The sequence below is a fragment of the Mytilus edulis genome, chromosome 7 (assembly GCF_963676685.1).
Source record: "Mytilus edulis chromosome 7, xbMytEdul2.2, whole genome shotgun sequence".
NCBI lineage: Eukaryota > Metazoa > Mollusca > Bivalvia > Mytilida > Mytilidae > Mytilus > Mytilus edulis.
This window is the reverse complement of record NC_092350.1, coordinates 80,404,115-80,426,097: the sequence shown is the minus strand read 5'-3', so window position 1 is coordinate 80,426,097 and position 21,983 is coordinate 80,404,115.

Sequence of the window (21,983 nt, the reverse complement as noted above, 5' to 3'; positions counted from 1 at the left end):
ACAGGATACAAAATACAACATAAAAAAACATCGATACTTTAACTTAATATTGCCACAAGTGTATATAGAGATATTTTTTGGAAATATTATTCCACCTCCAAATATTTAAAAAAAAAGAAGATTTTTCATTCCCAAATTTTAACGGTTATATTATTTATATGGTTTAAATGATATAACATTAAAAAATGTATGATAAAATGTCCTTTTTAGGCTGTCCTTTTAGCTTATTATCACCACGATTATAACTATACTGTTGTCCATGATCAGGTATAATTAAGGATTGCATTGGTTGAATAACAATACACCAATATAAAAATCGAAGCAAGACTCAAATAATTTATTTAATTTTTCTGTGTTGATATTCTTTAAAAGATATTTATACATGGCACTATAACTTTAGTTTTAACACAAGGTTTATGACCACAAAAGGAAGGTTGGGATTGGTTTTGGGAGTTTTGATCCCAATATTAAAGGAATTAGGGGCCAAAAAGTTTTGGTTCTAACAGTTTAGGAATTAGGGGCCAAAAAAAGGTCTAAATAAGCATTATTCTTGGTTTTTGCACAATAACTTTAGTTTAAGTAAATAGAAATCAATGAAATTTAAACACAATGTTTATGACCACAAAAGAAAGGTTGGTATTGATTTTGGGAGTTGAGGTCCCAACAGTTTAGGAACTAGGGGCCAAAAAGGGGCCCAAATAAGCATTTTTCTTGGTTTTCGCACCATAACTTTAGTATAAGTATATAGAAATCTATGAAATTGAAACACAAGGTTTATGACCATAAAAGGAAAGTTGGTATTGATTTTGGGAGTTTTGGTCCCAACAGTTTAGGAACAAGGGGCCCAAAGGGTCCAAAATTAAACTTTGTTTGATTTCATCAAAAATTTAATAATTGGGGTTCTTTGATATGCCGACTCTAACTGTGTATGTAGATTCTTAATTTTTGGTCCCGTTTTCAAATTGGTCTACATTAAGGTCCAAAGGGTCCAAAATTAAACTTAGTTTGATTTTGACAAAAATTGAATCCTTGGGGTTCTTTGATGTGCTGAATCTAAAAATGTACTTATATTTTTGATTATTGGCCCAGTTTTCAAGTTGGTCCAAATCGGGGTCCTAAATTAAACTTTGTTTGATTTCATCAAAATTTAATAAATGGGGTTCTTTGATATGCCAAATCTAACTGTGTATGTAGATTCTTAATTTTTGGTCCTGTTTTCAAATTGGTCTACATTAAAGTCCAAAAGGGTCCTAAATTAAACTTAGTTTGATTTTAACAAAAATTGAATTCTTGGGGTTCTTTGATATGCTGAATCCAAACATGTACTTAGATTTTTGATTATGGGCCCAGTTTTCAAGTTGGTCCAAATCAGGATCCAAAATTATAATATTAAGTATTGTGCAATAGCAAAAAAATTTCAATTGCACAGTACTCAGCAATAACAACTGTGCAAAAGCAAGAAATCTTCAATTGCACAGTATTGTGCAATAGCAAGTATTTTCAATTGCACAGTATTGCGCAATAGCAAGAAATATCTAATTGCACAATATTGTGCAATAGCAAGAAATTTCAATTGGAGTTATCTTTCTTTGTCCAGAATAGTAGTTGAATCAACTTAAATCATTGGTTTATACAATATACAATGTATATTCACTTTTACTACCAACTGATGAATTAAAGCAATCTTTACCATTCAGTGATAACAAGCACTTTTTTTACATTTTAATATTTTATGATGTATTTAAATGAGTAATTATTGTTGCAAACTCCATTAGAAATTTGAATTGAGATTGGTTTTGGAATAAAGGAAAGGGGGATGTGAACAAAAAATTGGTGGGGGGGGGGGGGGGGGGGTCACCTTTTCTCATTTGAAATTTCATAAATAAAAAGAACATGTCTTTCATTTTTTTGAGAGGATTAATATTCAACAGCATACTTTAATTGCTCAAAAGCAAAACAAAAATTTTAAGTTCATTAGACCGCATTCATTCTGTGTCAGAAACCTATGCTGTGTCAACTATTTAATCACAATCCAAATTTAGAGCTGAATCCAGCTTGAATGTTGTGTCCATACTTGCCCCAACCATTCAGGGTTCAACCTCTGCGGTCGTATAAAGCTGCGCCCTGCGGAGGGGCGCAGCATCTGGTTATTTTTTGACATTATGCATGTCTTTCAACATAGCTAAAAATATTTAAAAATACACAAAGCGTTCACAGTATACATCAACAGACGAAATATTCATTGGAAAAAGTAAAATCTACGGAAACATGCGAGGTCCACAAAAAGTCAACTTTTAAAAATAAGCAATTAATTAGAACATCATTATGTTACAGGCATCCATTTCTTAAAAAATAAATAGTAAGCATGGACTATTGTCAAGTTGTCTTTTTTTATGCCCCACCTACGATAGTAGAGGGGCATTATGTTTTCTGGTCTGTGCATCCGTTCGTCCGTCTGTTCGTTCGTCCGTTCGTTCGTCCGTCTGTCCCGCTTCAGGTTAAAGTTTTTGGTCAAGGTAGTTTTTGATGAAGTTGAAGTCCAATCAACTTGAAACTTAGTATACATGTGCCCTATGATATGATCTTTCTAATTTAAATGCCAAATTATAGTTTTGACCCCAATTTTACGGTTCACTGAACATAGAAAATGATAGTGCAAATTTCAGGTTAAAGTTTTTGGTCAAGGTAGTTTTTGATGAAGTTGAAGTCCAATCAACTTGAAACTTAGTATACATGTGCCCTATGATATGATCTTTCTAATTTAAATGCCAAATTATAGTTTTGACCCTAATTTTACGGTTCACTGAACATAGAAAATGATAGTGCAAATTTCAGGTTAAAGTTTTTGGTCAAGGTAGTTTTTAATAAAGTAGAAGTCCAATCAACTTGAAACTTAGTATACATGTTCCCTTTGATAAGATCATTCTAATTTTAATGCCAAATTAGAAAATTTATTCCAATTTCCCGGTCCACTCAACATAGAAAATGATAGTGCGAGTGGGGCATCCGTGTACTGTGGACACATTCTTGTTTTAGAAATAAAAACAAAACATCAGTTATTCGATTTTTACGGACGTGAATTTAACTTCTCCTTTTAAACAGACTTTTTTTTAAAGGTGAAACGAACTAACTTAACAATCAGACGAAAGAGCTTCTTGAGCTGCCTATGACAGCCTCAATTTCGAGGATGGACGAAAAACTGTTCTTTTTCTGAAAGTTAACAACCTTCCAGTAAAAAGTAATGTTGAAAACAAGTACAGTCTATTATTAACATTGATGTTATAAAGTCCTCAAGTCAAGGGAGAATTATTTGCTATTTTCTGTAATTTTATCATTCATTTTACACTGCAGTTCAACCAATATCATACGCCGAAAAAATAACTTGTCCATCCTAAAAAAATGTCAAAAATATCCCGTAATAATCCGTGACCTCTGCACGATTTATGAGCGCATATAATTGCTCTCTTTACGAATTATCTTGCACACAAATATGTTATATCAGTTCTTTGGTGGAATAAGGTATAAATGAACGATCGAATAAACGCATTTTGTTAATATCAGGGACATTTAATTGACGTACTCCAGTGACGTGACATAATCTAGACTTCAAAATCTCATCGTGGATCAAAAGAAATCGACAATGGCAAGTTTAAATTAAAACTATTGTCGGAAATGATACAAAATGCTTTCGAACTGTTATTCCACATGTGCCGTGGCACTAAAATGTCATATTTATAACGGCTCGCTCGCTAACTTTTGCCAATTGACCATGACGACAGAGTTAAAAAGAACAATCACATACCTTCCCAACATGCCCAAGGTGTTTTTGTTTACTAGCGCAGAGTCAATACCACTGCTGGTAGACTTCAGTTCATCCCCAGGATATCATCATCTCAGTAGCCAGTACTTCGGGTCGGTACTAATAAGATTTATATTGTGGATTCATTATTTTTCGATGGATACCAATTTTCGTGAAATTCGTGGGTATAGGTAAACCACGAATTTAAATGTTCAACGCACTACATATTTTATATATGCTGGTATGATGACTTTGTCAAAACCACGAACCGCATGATACGAACACGCATGCAACTTTTCCTCAATCCACGAAAAATTGATACACACGAAAATAAAGAATACACAGTAACATATATCTATAAAATTTCCCGTTGACAAATTATAAAATTATTAAGAAACTAAGGTTCCAACTCTCTCAGACAGGTTGACCATTTTGACTTTTTTTCTGTACCTTTTGACCATGCATAGTTTGCATACACCTAACGTTCCAACGTATATTTTTAGCGTAATCTATTACAAGTTGTTTTAACTTTCCAACATTCTGAAAATCAAAAAACAAAACCCCTTTATTTTCATTTCATACATATAAATGTATATCATGTATAATGTTTGTAACCCATTGGCCAATATGGGCTTAAAGTGCTTTTTCAATAAAGTAAAGTATAAAGTTAGGGGCATTAGCTGCCAAATTTATGCCCACCGAATTTATTCATACTCTCACATTTGATTGAATATGGACTAACACGTTATTCAGAACTACACAAGTTCCATTGAACACAATGTTTTGAAAGTCCTCAAATTTAATACATGTAGTTGTGGAAATACGGATGAGTTTGGGTTAAAATCGATCGTCGTTTTTGTCTAGCTTGCGACGAAAATCGCAGTATGCGAGACATAGGTATAACAATCCGGCGGCGGCGTAAACTATTAGTTTAAAGCTTTATATTTTGGAAGTAGACTGAGACCTGGATGCTTCATACCTTGTGTGCAGATACCTTATGTTTCAAAGTTTCCTTCTGTCATATGTTCATTGTCCTTGACCTCGTTTTAACAGTTCAGTGACTGCTTGAGAAAAAACAATTACAGTTTTTTTTGTTAAGGGAAACACTCGCTTGTTATGAGTCATTGGTATTTGGTATATGGGTTCCTTGCGAGGTCTACATATCCATCAGGTAGGGTTCACCTGATCTCGACCTTATTCCATGCACCAGTGATCAAGGTTCAAGTTACGTGGTCAAGTCCGTATCTCAGCCTACTATAAGCAATATGTCAACTATATTTGGTGTATGGAATTATTGTATGTCTGACTATCGGGTTGCATTTGACCTTGACCTCAATTTCATGGTTCTTTGGACAATATTTAGTTTTTGTGGTTTGGTCTATTTCTCAGATACTATAAGCACATGAAGCAATAGGGCCACTATAGTTGGTGTATAGAATGATTGTCAGATGTACATGTCTGTCTGGTAGGTTTCATCTGACCTTGACCTCATTTTCATGGTTCATTAGACGATTTTTATTTTTTGATCTTTTTCTCAGATATTATAAGCAATAGCGCAATTATATTTAGTGTATGGAATGATGTAAGGTGTACAAGTCTGTCTAGCAGGGTTCATATGACCTTGACCTCATTTTCATGGTTCATTGGTCAATGTTAAGTTATGTGATACTTGTAGTAAAACCTTCATATTACAGACTTTCATCATGAATTCAATGATAAGTAAAACAGGCGAGACATTTCAGTTGTGCACTCTTTTTTAATTAAAAATAATCAATGAAAACTGGGAAATTTTAATATTTATGTTATTGATGAAGTAACATCTTTTATCACAATATAACTCTATTTGCAATCTCACTAAAACCTATATATCTGATTTCGTTCTGCTCAAATCGCGAGTTACGATAGATCTGAATATTAATTATTTGAAACATTATAAAAATGATTGTTAAACACTTTTATCATTAAAAAACATAGAAAATCGGTGAATTAGTCAAATGTAACTCTATCTTAGAAATAACAAACATGTTCAAGTACAGAAACTAATAAATGTTCACAACTAGAATAACTATTTTAAATTAAAAAAAAAATGATATTTTTATTATGAAATCTGAGAAAACAGAAAACCGGAAATTATGTCAAATGTTCTGCAAATTATTTTTTTTTTTATCAATATTGTCAAAAATATGTATTTAATGAATTGAAATATTTAACATCTCTCATGACAAACAATATTTATGATATACTGTATATCTTATATTAAAATTAGATTTCTCTTAAATCAAATTATCAAAAACTTGAAAAGTAAATAAAATGTATATTATGATTCTGTCGAAATCTCTGTTGCCAAGACTTTTAAGGTATGGATAGAACTTAAATTTCGTATAGCTATGTCAGTATAAACTGAGACTGCTATAACACATGGTCTGTTATAGAAGTCTATAGTCAGAAAAGTAGGAGGAAGAAGGGATAATCTTGTTGATCCAATTTGGACTTATTGGAACTGTATAAGTTTGGTTTTCACCCAGATTGTACATGTAGATTGAAGATTCAGTTACAAAGGGTGGCATTATATTCGTAAAATAATCCGGCAACCGTTTGATTTTTTATGTGTATGTATATAATAGTAAAGAGACTTAAATTGGTATGACAACTATCCACCGGAGTCCAAAATTACGTGGACGTAAACAACAATACATCACCGTGCGCGGGTCTTCAACAATGAGCAAAACCAATAGACCATCATGTATATTTCTCGTCTCACACTGAACGGAGTGAGATATGAACAGGAATAAGTGATACGTTAGTCTATTCAAGGACGTATATAAGATATGTATGAGGGGGGGGGGGGGGGGCAAGGGGTTTAACTGTTATGCTGTTATGGGGCAAAGGGGTTTAACTGTTATGCTGTTATGGGGCAATTTAATTCTTTGTTATCTGTTATTCTGAAAATATATTTGCTGTTAGCTGTTATTGTCCTATTCTTTGTTAGCTGTTATTGGGCTTTTAGTTTTTTTGTTATCTGTTATTGTGATAATGTATTTGCTGTTAACTGTTATTGAAAATTGGAATGTTAGCATTTTTTACAGCAAATTTTCGGTAGAAATTGGAGATCATTGGACATTGGGGTCTACCACTACTGATAAGTTGGTCCTGTATTCGGAGAAGGATTCCATTAACATATACCCATCACAGAAGTGAGGTCCAGGACAATTCCAGTATATCTTAAGATTATCCTTTGTAATAAATTCCATTTTTTGGAACATGTATTTAGAATTATCTTATTTTTTTGTATGAGGATAATGTTCCTTGTTTCCCGTACCAGCATATTAAATCAGAGCAATTCTTAATATGACAAAAAGGAAAACATATGGCCAAGAATATCTGACAAGAATCTCAATTAAGGACTAGGTCCTTACAAACAGTTAACCTTTTATTTAATATGGTACATTGACTCAGCTCTGATTCTTTTCAAGCAGAACCAAACACATTGTACAATGGAGGTTCCAGCCATGTACTGGGTTCCGAAGCTGCACATAGCTCATTACAAACAAAGATTTATTTTGTCTTCAAGCCATTGTTCCCGTACTAAACTATGTATTCTACTTCCTAGTACACTTGGTGCAATCAAAAGCCTAATAAAAAATTGTTCAAATTGAGCCTATGAAAATAGTGGAATAAATTACTTTTTGAGTGTCAAAAATTGGTTCGAGGTACTTGATAAATTGGATGCTTATAATTGGTGCTTTTGATTTTTCTACCCTATATACCACTTTGCCTCATAGTCTTATTAAGAAAAATTAACACACCTCATTAAATGGGCATTTTAAAAAAAGTCAGATGCGAATAGATATTTTCAAACTCTTTTAGGTCATTTTTCAGTAGCAACAAACACAAGAACTATATGTCAATTGGACCTGCTTTGATACCATAACTGCCCTTTTTTACTAGCCATCATTTTTTTCTCTTTGACATATTCCTAATTTCCGTTCTCAATTTTATTATACAGTATTTAAATTATAGAGTTTCTATAACTGTTTAAAAATAAATGCTGAAAAAAGTATTCTATAACAAATAAACAGCTACGCCATGAGCACATGATACGCCCGTCGCCCTTTTTGAAATATTCGATAACTTCCTTATGTCATATCAGGTATTTATAAAAAATTACAGAGAACTTCAGTCAATATATATAAACAATTATTATACACCAAAGTTTCATGAGAACTGCTGAAAACATTGTTGAGTTATTGTCTGAAAACTGGAAAATATCACCTTTTTTAATAGAACCCCTCAACTCAATAACATAAAATCTAAAATTAATGAAAATAGAAAGGGCGCTTACAACAATAGCTATAACGTAAAATCTAAAATTTATAAAAATTGGAAGGGAGCTCATTGTAACGTTTGTAGCCTATATATATTAACTAAGAGACAAGCCATGTGTACTGATTAACATACTTTAATATAATGCTAGAGCTAAGTAATCAACACAAATACATAAAGCAATACGACGCGACCTTATCTGCTATGTCCATCAACACAACACGTGCGTGAACTCTGAACTGTATAGATATTTATGAATGAATGAAAGTTACAATATTACATCTCTTCTTTTCTCAGATTAAAGTTCTACTTTAATTAATTATATTACTGTCTGTGTAGTCATAAAATCTTTAACTGTCTGTGTAAACAAATTAAGTGATAAGATGCATAAAATTGTATCAATTGAAAATTAGAACTTTATAGTCTGTGATAAATGTAAATTATCTGGTACGCGTACTGTAATGTCAATATAATTAGTGGATCGTCTGATCAATCTGATAAGGCTATCATTACGAGTGTGAATAGTAAATTCCACAAAATCGATTTGTATCATAAATTCACAAACATATAAATCAACATCAAACCTAACTGATACATCAGAAAGAGCACAGGATTATTATGCCTGTAACACAGCTCTTTAACGCACATAATCATCGAGATGTTTCGGTGTTTGTTTTTCTCGTGATGATCTTCTTAATGGTGTGTTTTGTATAATGTCATCCTTAATGATTTCTTCTATTTCCTCATCAGTCATTAGCTTAGATTTCCCAACCTTTTTGAAGTGTGACGAATTTCGAGTTATATCTTTTTGTTGTTCGTTCGTTGCCGTAATCATACTACCCTTTTTATTCTTGATTGTTAATGGTTGAGGATTGTACGGGGTAGATAGTTTATCTTTCTTTTCCTGTTTAACTAGTACTGTATCTCCAACTGTAAAATTAGGTACTTTTACTGAATGTTTTTTCTCGAAGTATAATTTCATTTTACTTTTGTTCTTGTGGTCTTCTTTGCGAATTTCACTGTCGGCATGGTCATTTGTTGAAATGTTCGGCATTTTTGTATTGATTTTCCTTCCAAATAAAAGTTCTGCCGGGGACACGTTAGTTGTTGAGTTTGGTGTTGCTCTATAATTGCGAAGAAATGTGTGTATTTCTTGTCTCCAACTACGATGTTCCGTTTGAGCTGCACGAATTGCTTTTCATATAGTTCTCATAAATCTTTCACTTTCCGCGTTAGCGCGAGGCCATAACGGAGTTATTTTGCGGTGCTTAAAACCCATGTTATCTGCAAAATTTCGGAACTCTCCTGAATTAAACGGCGGTCCGTTGTCTGTTTTCAGTTCTTTCGGTATTCCAAAAATTGAGAAAGTTTTGTCTAATAGCGGTATGACGGATTTTGCGGTTAAACTGGTTAAGGTTTCTATTACAGGATACCTTGATTATTCATCTATGATTACCATAACGTTATATTTATTCGGAAATGGTCCACAAAAATCCATGCTGAGATTTTCCCATACATTATACGGTATCTCAGACATTTGTAACGGCTCGAAAACATTTTTCGGGGTTGACGCTAAACATGGTATACATGATTTACACGTTTGTTCTACAAGTTTGTCTATTCCAGGGAAGTATACCTTTTCACGTAACAACTGCTTTGTACGTACTATGCCCTGGTGCCCTTCATGTGCAAGGTCAATTACACAGGCTGGTACAGGATTGGGGAAATGTTCGTAAATGTCGCCAACGTCGCCAACATTCTGAACAGTACCCGGTTCGCCAACGTCGCCAACGTCGCCAACATTTTGAACAGTACCCCTGTTCGCCAACGTCGCCAACGTCGCCAACATTCTAACCAGTACCCCTGTTCGCCAACGTCGCCAACGTCGCCAACATTCTAACCAGAACCCCTGTTCGCCAACGTCGCCAACATTCTAACCAGTACCCCTGTTCGCCAACGTCGCCAACATTCTAACCAGTACCCCTGTTCGCCAACGTCGCCAACGTCGCCAACATTCTAACCAGTACCCCTGTTCGCCAACGTCGCCAACGTCGCCAACATTCTAACCAGAACCCCTGTTCGCCAACGTCGCCAACATTTTAACCAGTACCCCTGTTCGCCAACGTCGCCAACGTCGCCAACGTCGCCAACATTCTTACCAGTATCCCTGTTCGCCAACGTCGCCAACGTCGCCAACATTCTAACCAGTACCCCTGTTCGCCAACGTCGCCAACGTCGCCAACATTCTAACCAGTACCCCTGTTCGCCAACGTCGCTAACGTCGCCAACATTCTAACCAGAACCCCTGTTCGCCAACGTCGCCAATATTTTAACAAGTACCCCTGTTCGCCAACATTCTTATCAGTATCCCTGTTCGCCAACGTCGCCAACGTCGCCAACATTCTAACCAGTACCCCTGTTCGCCAACGTCGCCAACATTCTAACCAGAACCCCTGTTCGGCAACGTCGCTAACATTCTGAAGAGTACCCCTGTTTGCCAACATTCTAACCCATACCCCTGTCGCCAACATTCTTAACAGTACCCCTGTAACAGGGGTATTGGTATTAAAACCTTTAATCAAGTTGAACAATTGCAACCTATCCAGAAACTAAATAGTGCTACATTTTTTATAATTAAATAGCTATAGCCCATAAATAGTTTCCAAAAAGGAATACAAAAATCTTCAAAAAAGACTTACCAGCCTGCTAACAGCCATTTAAACATCATTATAAAATGTAACAAGTGCTTTTAAAATAAAAAGCAGTAACTCAACAGTGAAAATCAGGTCAATGACATGTACATATGACAGACATTTAAAACTTCGTAACATTATATATCTGCATAAATTTTTTTTTAAAAAGCATTCAATTCTTTAACTTTAATATAACTATAGGCTCTAAAGAGCCTGTGTTGTTGACCTTAGTCTAAGTGCATATTCTACAGAGGACACATACTCTCCAACATTGCTCTTGTCAGATTATCTCAATTCATTACAGTTAATAACTAAATAATAGACAAAATTGCATTTTACACTGTGTTATTTTTTTTACCATGTCTGCCATCTTCATTGGTGGGCGGACAGGGTCAGAGTACATATTTTACAAAAAAAATACATACTTCATTTATTATTGTAGCCATGTCTGGTAAAATTTTACCTACAAGTTTCAGAATATATTTTTGTTAAAGTAAACCATGTAAATAGACAATTTTAAATGAACATTGTATAAATTCAATTTATATTCAACTAAAGATTTCTTGCTGTTGTGCAATACACTGTGCTGTTGCGCAATACTAAGTATGCTGTTGGGCAATACTTAGTATGCTGTTGGGCAATACTTAGTAAATCTTTTGTCAGTTTGACACATTCCCCATTTCCTTTCTCAATTTTATTCAATAACTTCTCAATGTTTCATCAAAAATTTATAAAAAAAACTAAAGGGAGGTTATCTTAATAAATAAAAATAAGTCATCAAATCTTAATAAAAACTGCTTTAAGCACTTTAAGGATATTGTCCAAACTCGGAAACGTAAAATCTTCAATTTATAAAAACCAAAAGAAAGCTTACAACAATATAGATATAAACAATTTAAATTGACATTTTTAAGTTACTGTCCGAAAACTGGAAAATCCCCCTTTTTGTATAGAATTAAACCCCATAAATCAAAAAAGGTATAGTATAAAATTTATAAAAATCAAAAGGAAGCTCATGTAAATAGAATTTAACAATTCACCACAGTTTCTTGCAAGTTGGTGAAATTATTTTTAAGGTTATTGTCTGTAAACTGGAGAATCTCCCCTTTTTTAATAAATAAAAGTAGGAAACGGTAAATCCAGTATATCATTATAAAAAAGAAAAGCAACTCACGTCAATAGATATAAACAATTTACCAAAGTTTTATGCATATTAGTTAAAGCGTTTTTCAGTTAATGTCCAACATGTTAAAAACGAACGAACACACAGACGGACAAACTTTCAATGATAAACCATAATACGTCACTCAGGAGTATTACTTGTACAAGTTATTTTTAATTACTTGCAGAAGTAATATTAATTTAAATATATTTTTAAAATAATATTGGCTGAGTTATGTCCCTTAAACATTCAGATTTTTTTACTTTTGAAAGTAAAAACGTCATCCTATCTTCTTTTATTAAATTTTTATAATTTCTTTGCTGTAATAGAATTTTTATTTTTTCTGCCCTTTGCAGATGTCTTTACTAATCATTTAAGTGTAATTTAATAGACAATGAAAATCTCATTTGTCTGTTATCTTCAGAACACTGCTCATTTACATGCTCCCAAGGAGCAATTTTTGAAGGCCTTGCGCAATTACTTAAGGTGGCTCATGGGTACAAAAATTTTAGCAAAAAATTAAACCTTTATTTTTTTCATTACAAATTTTATTTATTACACTATTAGTTGTTACTTTATGATATGGTACAAAAAACAACCCAAAACAAGAGGCTCTCAAGAGCCTGAATCGCTCACCTTAATTCTTTTGGTTAAATCTCTCATCAATGATTATTTTGGCTTTTCAATTTATTTAAATGTTTTTTGGATCGTCCTATTTTCTTCAAAAGCCAAAAAAAATAATCCTTTTCTCCTATGTTCTATTTTAGCCATAGGAGCTATGTTTCTTGACATACAAGGAAATAAAATATAAAATTTATACTAGATACTCTGAAACTCATTTAGCCTAAGTTTGGCTGAAATTGATACAGCAGTTTCAAAGGAGAAGATTTTTTAAAGTACCCCGGTAAGTCAACATGATGACCAATTGTGAAAAAAGTCTTTAAAGGGCAATAACTCCTTAAGGGGTCAATTGACAATTTTGGTCAAATTGACTTAATTGAAGATCTTACTTTGCTGAACATTATTGCTATTTACAGTTTATTTCTATCTATAATTATATTCAAGATAATAAACAAAAACAGCAAAATTTCCTTAAAATTATCAATTCAGGGGCAGCAACCCAACAACAGGTTGTCTGATTCATCTGAAAATTTCAGGGCAGATAGATCTTGACCTGATAAACAATATTACCCAATGTCAGATTTGCTCTAAATGCTTTGGTTTTTGAGTTATAAGCCAAAAACTGCATTTGACCCCTATGTTCTATTTTTAGCAATGGCGACCATGTAATGATGTTTGTTGATAGATCATAACTTCAGATACAATTTACAAACTAGATACCCTAAGGAACATTCAGTTAAAGTTTGGAAGTATTTGGCCCAGTAGTTTCAGAGGAGAAGATTTTTGTAAAAGATTACTAAGATTTACGAAAAATGGTTAAAAATTGACTATAAAGGGCAATAACTCCTAAAGGGGTCAACTGACCATTTCCTTCATGTTGACTTATTTGTAAATCTTACTTTGCTGAACATTATTCCTGTTTACAGTTTATCTCTATCTATAATAATATTCAAGATAATAACCAAAAACAGCAAAATTTCCTTAAAATTACCAATTCAGGGGCAGCAACCCAACAACAGGTTGTCTGATTCATCTGAAAATTTCAGGGCAGATAGATCTTGACCTGATAAACAATATTACCCCATGTCAGATTTGCTCTAAATGCTTTGGTTTTTGAGTTATAAGCCAAAAACTGCATTTGACCCCTATGTTCTATTTTTAGCAATGGCGACCATGTTTGTTGATAGATCAAAACTTCGGATACAATTTAAAAATTAGATACCCTAAGGAACATTCAGTTAAAGTTTGAAAGTATTTGGCCCAGTAGTTTCAGAGGAGAAGATTCTTGAAATAGTTTACGACGACGACAGACGACGGACGACGACGGACGCCAAGTGATGGCATAAGGCTCACTTGTCCCTTCGGGACAGGTGAGCTAAAAATTATTTGGTTTGGCCCCAGATGACTTTAAAAATTGAAAAAGCTCCAAATTATCTCCCTTTGGTGCAAAAATGCCATTTTTTGGCCTTAAATTTGAACTATCTTTTTTAACTCATCAGTGACCTATATTTTTTATTATTGTTTTCAAATAAGCTGTACATAAACTAAATAATTGTTAAATTTAAGCGATTTCTTATATTAGGTTATTTTTTTATTTCGATATTTCCTCTTTTTCTCCTATTAGTTCAACAGAAAAAAAGGACATTAACAAAAATGTATGCTTCTTCTAGAGGCAGATTTTAGCTTAAATGAACGGTGACCCCATTTTTTTATTTCATTTTTCTTTTAAGTATATGATAAAGTTCATTTATGAAAAAATATAGCGAAATCCTATATTAGAAAAAAAAAATTCATTTATACCCAGGAGCCCCCTTAAGATCTTTGCGCAATCAGTTTCTTTGTTGAACTAATGAGATGAAACATTGAACTCTAATAAAAAAAAAATCAGTAAACCAGGGAAAAATCATGAAAGGAATAAATTTACATCTCAAAACTTAATGACTTTTGTGGGATTGTAAGAAAAATTTACTTATACAAGTAAATTTTTAAGAAAATTAAGGGGAGATTATTCAAAAATTATTTATTTACTTATTTTTTTTACTTCTTCAAGTAAATAAAAATAAATTGTACAAGTAGTACCCCTGACTGTAAACGGGCGTACAACAAACATTCTGTGAGTATTGCATGGCAATGCAAAATCCCCTACAAATTAAAAAAAATCATTGTATTGGAACAAAATTGTAACTTGATTTATAACTTGTCATTGTAAACATTAAAACAAATATCAAGTCAATGTATTTAAGCATGACAAAAAAAGTGTTTTAAACTGATTATTTCAGATAATTTTCTAATCCCAACAACCATTACTCTGCACAAAATTATCAGACCAAATAAAAAATTTAAACTTGAACTGTTACTTGTTATGATAAATTTATATACTAATTATCAAATCCATATATTCAAAAATGACAAAAAAGGTGAGGAAAACCTGGGAACAGTATATCTAACGTTAATATATATGTTCCTGGGAAAACTGATTATTTTAGTGAATTTTCAAAAGTAAAGGGACCATAACTCTGCCCAAAATCATTACACTGCAACAAAATTCAAACTTCTTTGTAACTTGCAATGATAAAATAAAAAACCAAACATCAAATTAATATCTTAAAAAAAAATGCTTATTTGGACCCCTTTTTAGGACCTTAATTCCTAAACTGTTTGGAACATAACCCCCGAAATCAATCCCAACTTTACTTTTCAAGTTTCCATCCTTGAGTTTAAATTTCATACAGATCCATTCACTTAAACTAAAGTTATGTACGGAAATTAACTATTCCTACTCATAATTTTTCTTTATTAAAGTTTTTATCTATGTACATGTTGTACATTTATGACAAATGTTAAGGTACATTGTAATACATTAAAAGGTAACAAGAATTAAGTTGTAAAATTTAATTAACATCAAATTGGGTTTCGCGTTTTCAGGCATTTATAACCATCAACATTCTATGCCTACTTTCATATTTATAAAGTACCATAATTCTTAAACAGAAAAATAAATATATTACAAATATTTAAATTGATCACTATTTTGTAATGCAGTAACAATGGTTAAAGCATATCAATAAACATAATAAAGCATTGGCTTATAAGTTCATTAGTAAATTGCATAAAAACAACATAAAGTGCAAATTTCCAATCTATAGAGAACTATAAGTCAAAAATAAAAATTGTCAAAATTTCAATGCATATATTTAACTTTACCATGTTTACTATTGTATTATTATTGAATTAATACCACCATTGTTTTCCTATATATTTATGATATCAGTCTTTGTAAAAAAAAAAATTTTAAAGTGTGCATAATTTATTTGTGTCAACATATTCAAATAAAAAAATACTTGATATGAATAAAGTTTTATCCTGTCCAGTAAATCAGCAAAATTTCACATAAGATTTCATTGTATTTAAAAAAAAATAACCATCACTGCACAAAGCTGGAAGAGTGGAGGTAAACAAATTTTCTCCTGTTTACAAGCTTTTAAAATTAATTTAACCATGTATCCTCAAATTTCAAAAACATTTTATAATTTTATAAAAAAACTTAATAAAAATAAAATAGTGCTATAAAACTCCCAAGATATATGTTTAAAAAAAAATCTTAAATGAAAAGCAGGTTTATCTTGACATCATATGCATATATAACTGTCAAATTCAAGAAAACATATATATTTCTATCCTTTTTTTTAACTTTATATCAAACAGGATGTCATAGACATGATAGATAGAAGAAGATGTGGTATCAGTTACAATGACACAACTTTCCATCCAAGTCACAATTCATTAAAGTAAACCATTATAGGTAAAAGTACGGTTGTCAACACGGAGCCTTGGCTCACACTAAACAGCAAGCTATAAAGGGCCCCAAGAATTACTAGTGAAAAAAACAATCAAACAGGAAAACTAATGGTCTAATCTACATAAAAAACGAGAAACACTTATGAACCACATAAACAAACGACAATTACTGAACATCAGATTAAAAGAAAAATCAAAATCATGCGGATAATGATAAAAATTAAAATATAGTGTAGACCAATGAATACACATGAAATCAAATATTTGTTTTATAATTTCATCTCCATTAAAACACCATAACATGATACAATTAAAAACCAATTGTTCAGAGAACAATTGAAGGTCTTTCCACCAGTAAGAATCTATTTAAAAATGAAAATATTAAAATTTGATTTTAAATGTCAGTTTCAGTATCAAATGACAGCTTATTCTACGCTGACTCCAAAAATATATGGTTTCTATATAGAAAAATATATAAACTAGAGGCTCTCAAGAGCCTGTGTCGCTCACCTGTTAATGTGTTTACTGATGTCGGCCATCTTTGTTGGTAGACGGGGTCATTAGACACTCTTTTTAAAAATAGATACCCTAGTATTATGATTGTGGCCAAGTTTGGTTAAATTGGCCAAGTAGTTTTAGAAAAGATTTTTATACAAGTTACAAAAATGAGGAAAAGTTGTTTAATATTGACTCTAAAGGGCAATAACTCCTTAGGGGGTTCTCTAACAATTTTGATCATGCTGACTTATTTGTAGATCTTACTTTGCTGAACATTATTGCTGTTTACAGTTTATCTCTATCTATAATAGTATTCAAGATAATAGGTTGTCCGATTCAACTGAAAATTTGTGAGGGGATATATCTTATTCTGATGGACATTAAAATCTTGAAAGATTTGCCCTAAATGTCTTGGTTTCAAAGATATAAAGCAAAAACTGCATTTTACCACTATGTTCTAATTTTAGCCATGTCGGCCATTTTGTTTGGTAGGCTGGGTCATTGGACACATTTTTTAAACTATAAACCACAATGATAATTGTCGCCTAGTTTGATTAAATTTGGCAAAGTAGTTTTAGTGAAGAAGATTTTTAGAAAAGTTACAAAAAATGATGAAAAGTTGTTAAAAATTGACTATAAAGGGCAATAACTCCTTAAGGGGTCGACTGGCAATTTTGGTCATGTTGACTTATTTGTAGGTCTTACTCTGCTGAACATTATTGCTGTTTACAGTTTATCTCTATCTATAATAGTATTCAAGATAATAACCAAAAACTGCAAAATTTCCTTAAAATAACCATTTATGGGGCAGCAACCCAACAACATGTTATCCGATTCGTCTGAAAATTTCAGGGCAGATAGATCTTCACCTGATAAACAATTTAACCCCCATGTCAGATTTGCTCTAAATGCTTTGGTTTTTTGAGTTATAAGCCAAAAACTGCATTTTACCCCTATGTTCTATTTTTAGCCATGGCGGCCATCTTGGTTGGTTTGACGGGTCACGCCACACATTTTTTAAACTAGATATCCCAAGGATGATTGTGGCCAAGTTTGGTAGAATTTGGCCCAGTAGTTTCAGAGGAGAAGATTTTTGTAAAAGTTTACGGACGACGGACGCAGGACGACGGACGACGGACGCCAAGTGATGAGAAAAACTCACTTGACCTTTCAGGTCAGGTGAGCTAAAAAGGGAGATAATCTTTTACTTCCGGTTTAAAAAGTTTACTTCTGGTATTGTTTGATAGTTTACTTGATACTGATTCCAAAAATATATGGTTCTATATACTTTTACATTGATTTAGTACAAAAAATAGCTACTTCCGGTTGACAAAATGTCACTTCCGGTTGTTTTTTTAAAGGTCACATTGCTTACAACCTAATGCAAAAAGTCCCATGGCTTTATCATGCGTACATATGAGGTAAAAGCAAAGGTAAAAATCTAGAGCGTTAAATAAGCATATGACCTTGAGCTCAATTTTAAGGTCATAAACCAAGGACCTCAAATAAAAAGACTCTAGTCCTCTACTTTATATTGTTAATGAGTTATATTGCCATACATATGATATTAGATATAAAAAGGGGGAAAACTCGCGCCAAATGTCTACGTACCCTTTCGACTAAGATTTATGTGTTAGGACATGTCGTAACTAACAATTTTGTGAAAATATTTTGTCGATATCTCATATGATTTCTGAAAATAAGAGATAACAAGCCAAAATCAAAATTTTAATCATGACCTTGACCTTTGACCTTTACCTCATTTTCATTTTTTGGGACCAAGGACCTCAAATCAAAAGACTCTAGGCCTCTAACACTTATGGTTTTCCAGTTAAAAATGCATATCACTAATATCAAATATAAAAGGGGAAATAACTCTCATATGGAGTCTCCGGATAGCTTCGGTCAAAATTAATCAAATCATCCTGAGGATATAACGAACAATTTGGTAAAATAAATATGGTTGCGAATATTAAGCGATGACAAGAAAAACAGTGTTTGGGGAGATAACTCTTATATGAGAAAGTGTTCGGTTAAGCAGGGTCAGTTTCAAAAGCGTATAAACTGTTCGATATGATATTCCAAAAATCTAAGCGACATCTTGCGAAACAAAAAAACAGCAAGGAAAAAAATTAGCCGGAAAAAAATAATAATAATCAGAAGAAAACCAATAGGTCTTTCCACGGAAAAGTGGAAAGACCTAATAAATGTGTTTAAAATTATAAACACCATTTATGTTTCTATATATGCCTTCATTTTAACTTATAAGTTCTCTAAGTTTCAATCCTTCAAAACTATAACTTTTACCCTATAAATCATGCTAAAAAATATAAGTTTTAGTGTAAATGTAACGGTTTATTTCTTCCTCTGTGATATTTTATCCTGAGGATAATTTGTCCGGGTAATTTTTTTCCAGGCATAGTATTTCACTGGTTGATTTTTTCCAGAGGAGTGAAAATCTATCTGTGTTATGCGGATAGTATGTACCGGTATATATTTGCCGTACTATATTTCACAGAACCGTGTAAAATAGAGTTCCATTAACTACTATGCAAGTTATTCACAATCAATATATACACGACTATAATTATAAAATGTTTCACAAAGGTAGACCAAATTTGCATAATTTATCAAAGGGAGGTAATTGTGAGCTATTTAAATTTTAAAGATATTAATATAATATATTTCTAAATCTATTTTATAGTGAAATTTTTCATTGAATCTTATTTTTTATATATTCATTTATATAAAAAGATAACTTAAAACTTGATTTAATAAGACAGATAACATTTCACAGGTAAAAACTATCCAGCTGTTAAACATGCTTTTGTTCCAATATATTGTTCTGCTATGATTTATCTGATTTCCATATAATCAACAACTACATCTCTGTCCCCAGACAAAACTATTTATATAGTTAAAAATATCATCATAAGCAAATTCTTCTATTACTGTTTACAGTAGTAATGCAACTATATTTCTACCTTACTTTTAAATTTATATTTGTACTAAGATCTGAAAACAACTCACTTTTACATGTATTTCACTAACCTTATTTAATCATGATATTATTTTCACAATTACGATCTTTGAAATAACTTCTGGTTTTCTTCCTTTATATGTTCATGAAATTTTTTCAAGGATAATTTGTGAAATTATTTCCCATTATAATACATTTTTTTTTAACAATTTCGCTTTATTTCAAATACACTATTATTATTTCATAGTATTTTTAAAGGAAAAGTTTTTTCTAATAACTATTCTATAAGTTAACTACCCAGATAGAATTAAAAAGGAAAAAATATCCCAGGAAAATATTTTCCTCCGGATAAAAAAATAAGAACAACTACTGTGACATTTTTTCCATCGGATCAAATTTCACCCGAATATAATTTTGCTTTACATAAATATCATTTACCCTTAAAAAGAGTAATATATCACAATTCTTTAACTGTTTCCCCCATTTTACTAAACTTAGTCTTAATCCTAATGTATATTGAGTTGTTATACTTAGTAGCTCTGACACTATCAGCAAGGCCGTAACTAGGCCTTTTATTTTAGAGAGGCAAACTAATTGAGCCGAGCGAAGCGAGGCGAAAAATTTTTGGGAGAGTATGAAATGAATGGTGCAAAATCCTGCATTCTAGGCATTTCAAGAGAGCTTGACAATGTTTTAAATTTGGACACTTTTTATATAAGTTTTTCATATTTAAAAACATTTACTAACACTAAATTTTTATCAATTTTATCTAAATTTAAATGTCAGATAAACATTCAAATATCAATTTGAGTCTGTCGCCAGAACTTAGAACAGACATCACTTCAGTAGAGTTTGCCAATTTTTCTATGGCCGGTTTCGTCAAATCGTTTCAGAATATTGTGTCTGCTGATATGATATTATCCTTATCGCTATGAACATGGAGCATGGCAAGACAGCACAATCTCTCGCCACTCATGCATGCCCTTTCCCAAGTTTTCAATCGTTTCAGGGCAGACTGTTTTTAGCAGTAGCACACTATCATCAACATAATGATCGACGTTTTCTTCTGATTCCTTCTCCATCAGCAATTCGGTAGCAGCATCGGTTGTAACAGTTGGGTTGGAAAAAAAGGAATTTAGCTTTCCTATTAGCACCATCATACTGTTGCTGTTACAAAATATTAAACTCGCTTTTATGCTGACAAAGAGTAAACAAACTAGGGATAGAGTGAGATAAGATACATGAATATGATTCTATCTGGAGTTAGTTTACTTGTATAATATGGCAATCTAATTAAAACCCGATCTCTCATCGCTCCTGTTTCTGATATGTCGCGTGGGAGATCTAACGAAACCGGCTTTGAGGTCACATGTGAGTGAACTAAAAGTCATGAATTTATAAAGATATGCAAATGAGTTGACGACCTATTAATAAGCCAATCAAAAAAGTTTATGAATTATTATGACTGACGATTTCTTCGTAAATAAAATGAGTTACATCCCTTTGCCTTACGCGACATATCAGAAACAGGAGCGATGAGAGATCGGTTTTTAATTAGATTGATAATATGGGTACAGGGGAATTGCAATGGAGTTTTCGCCGTTTCCATGTAGGTCCGTGATTTCAAATTATTTCGGGAAATAGTCGGTGGTAAGATATTTTAGTTCCAGAATCTATAAATTTAGGGGTTAGTGGTTGGGGGTGTCCAATTCCGAAATCACGAATATAAAGACACGAAATTCCGTAGTCCTGAATAAGTAAAAACAAAATGCCGTTTTAAAGGTCCTACCATTCCTCAATAATGTCAAGTTGGAATACGAGATGTTTTTTCAATTTTTAAGGTTAAAGAAACATGGATAAAAATTAATCCATGCACGTTTCATATTATTTATATTTTGTTTATCTGTAAACAGAGAACCAGTAAAGTTGGTGAAACTGAGAAATGAATACGCAGACAGGATTGTCCCCTTGCGATGCCCAGTACTTGATTTGTCAGTCTACTTATCCATGTTATGGTTTTGGGATTAGTTCCAATGAAGTTATATTCAATACTCAGATTCTGTTCACAAACAGCATTAGTTTACTAGAATTATTCTTTATTTACCTTCA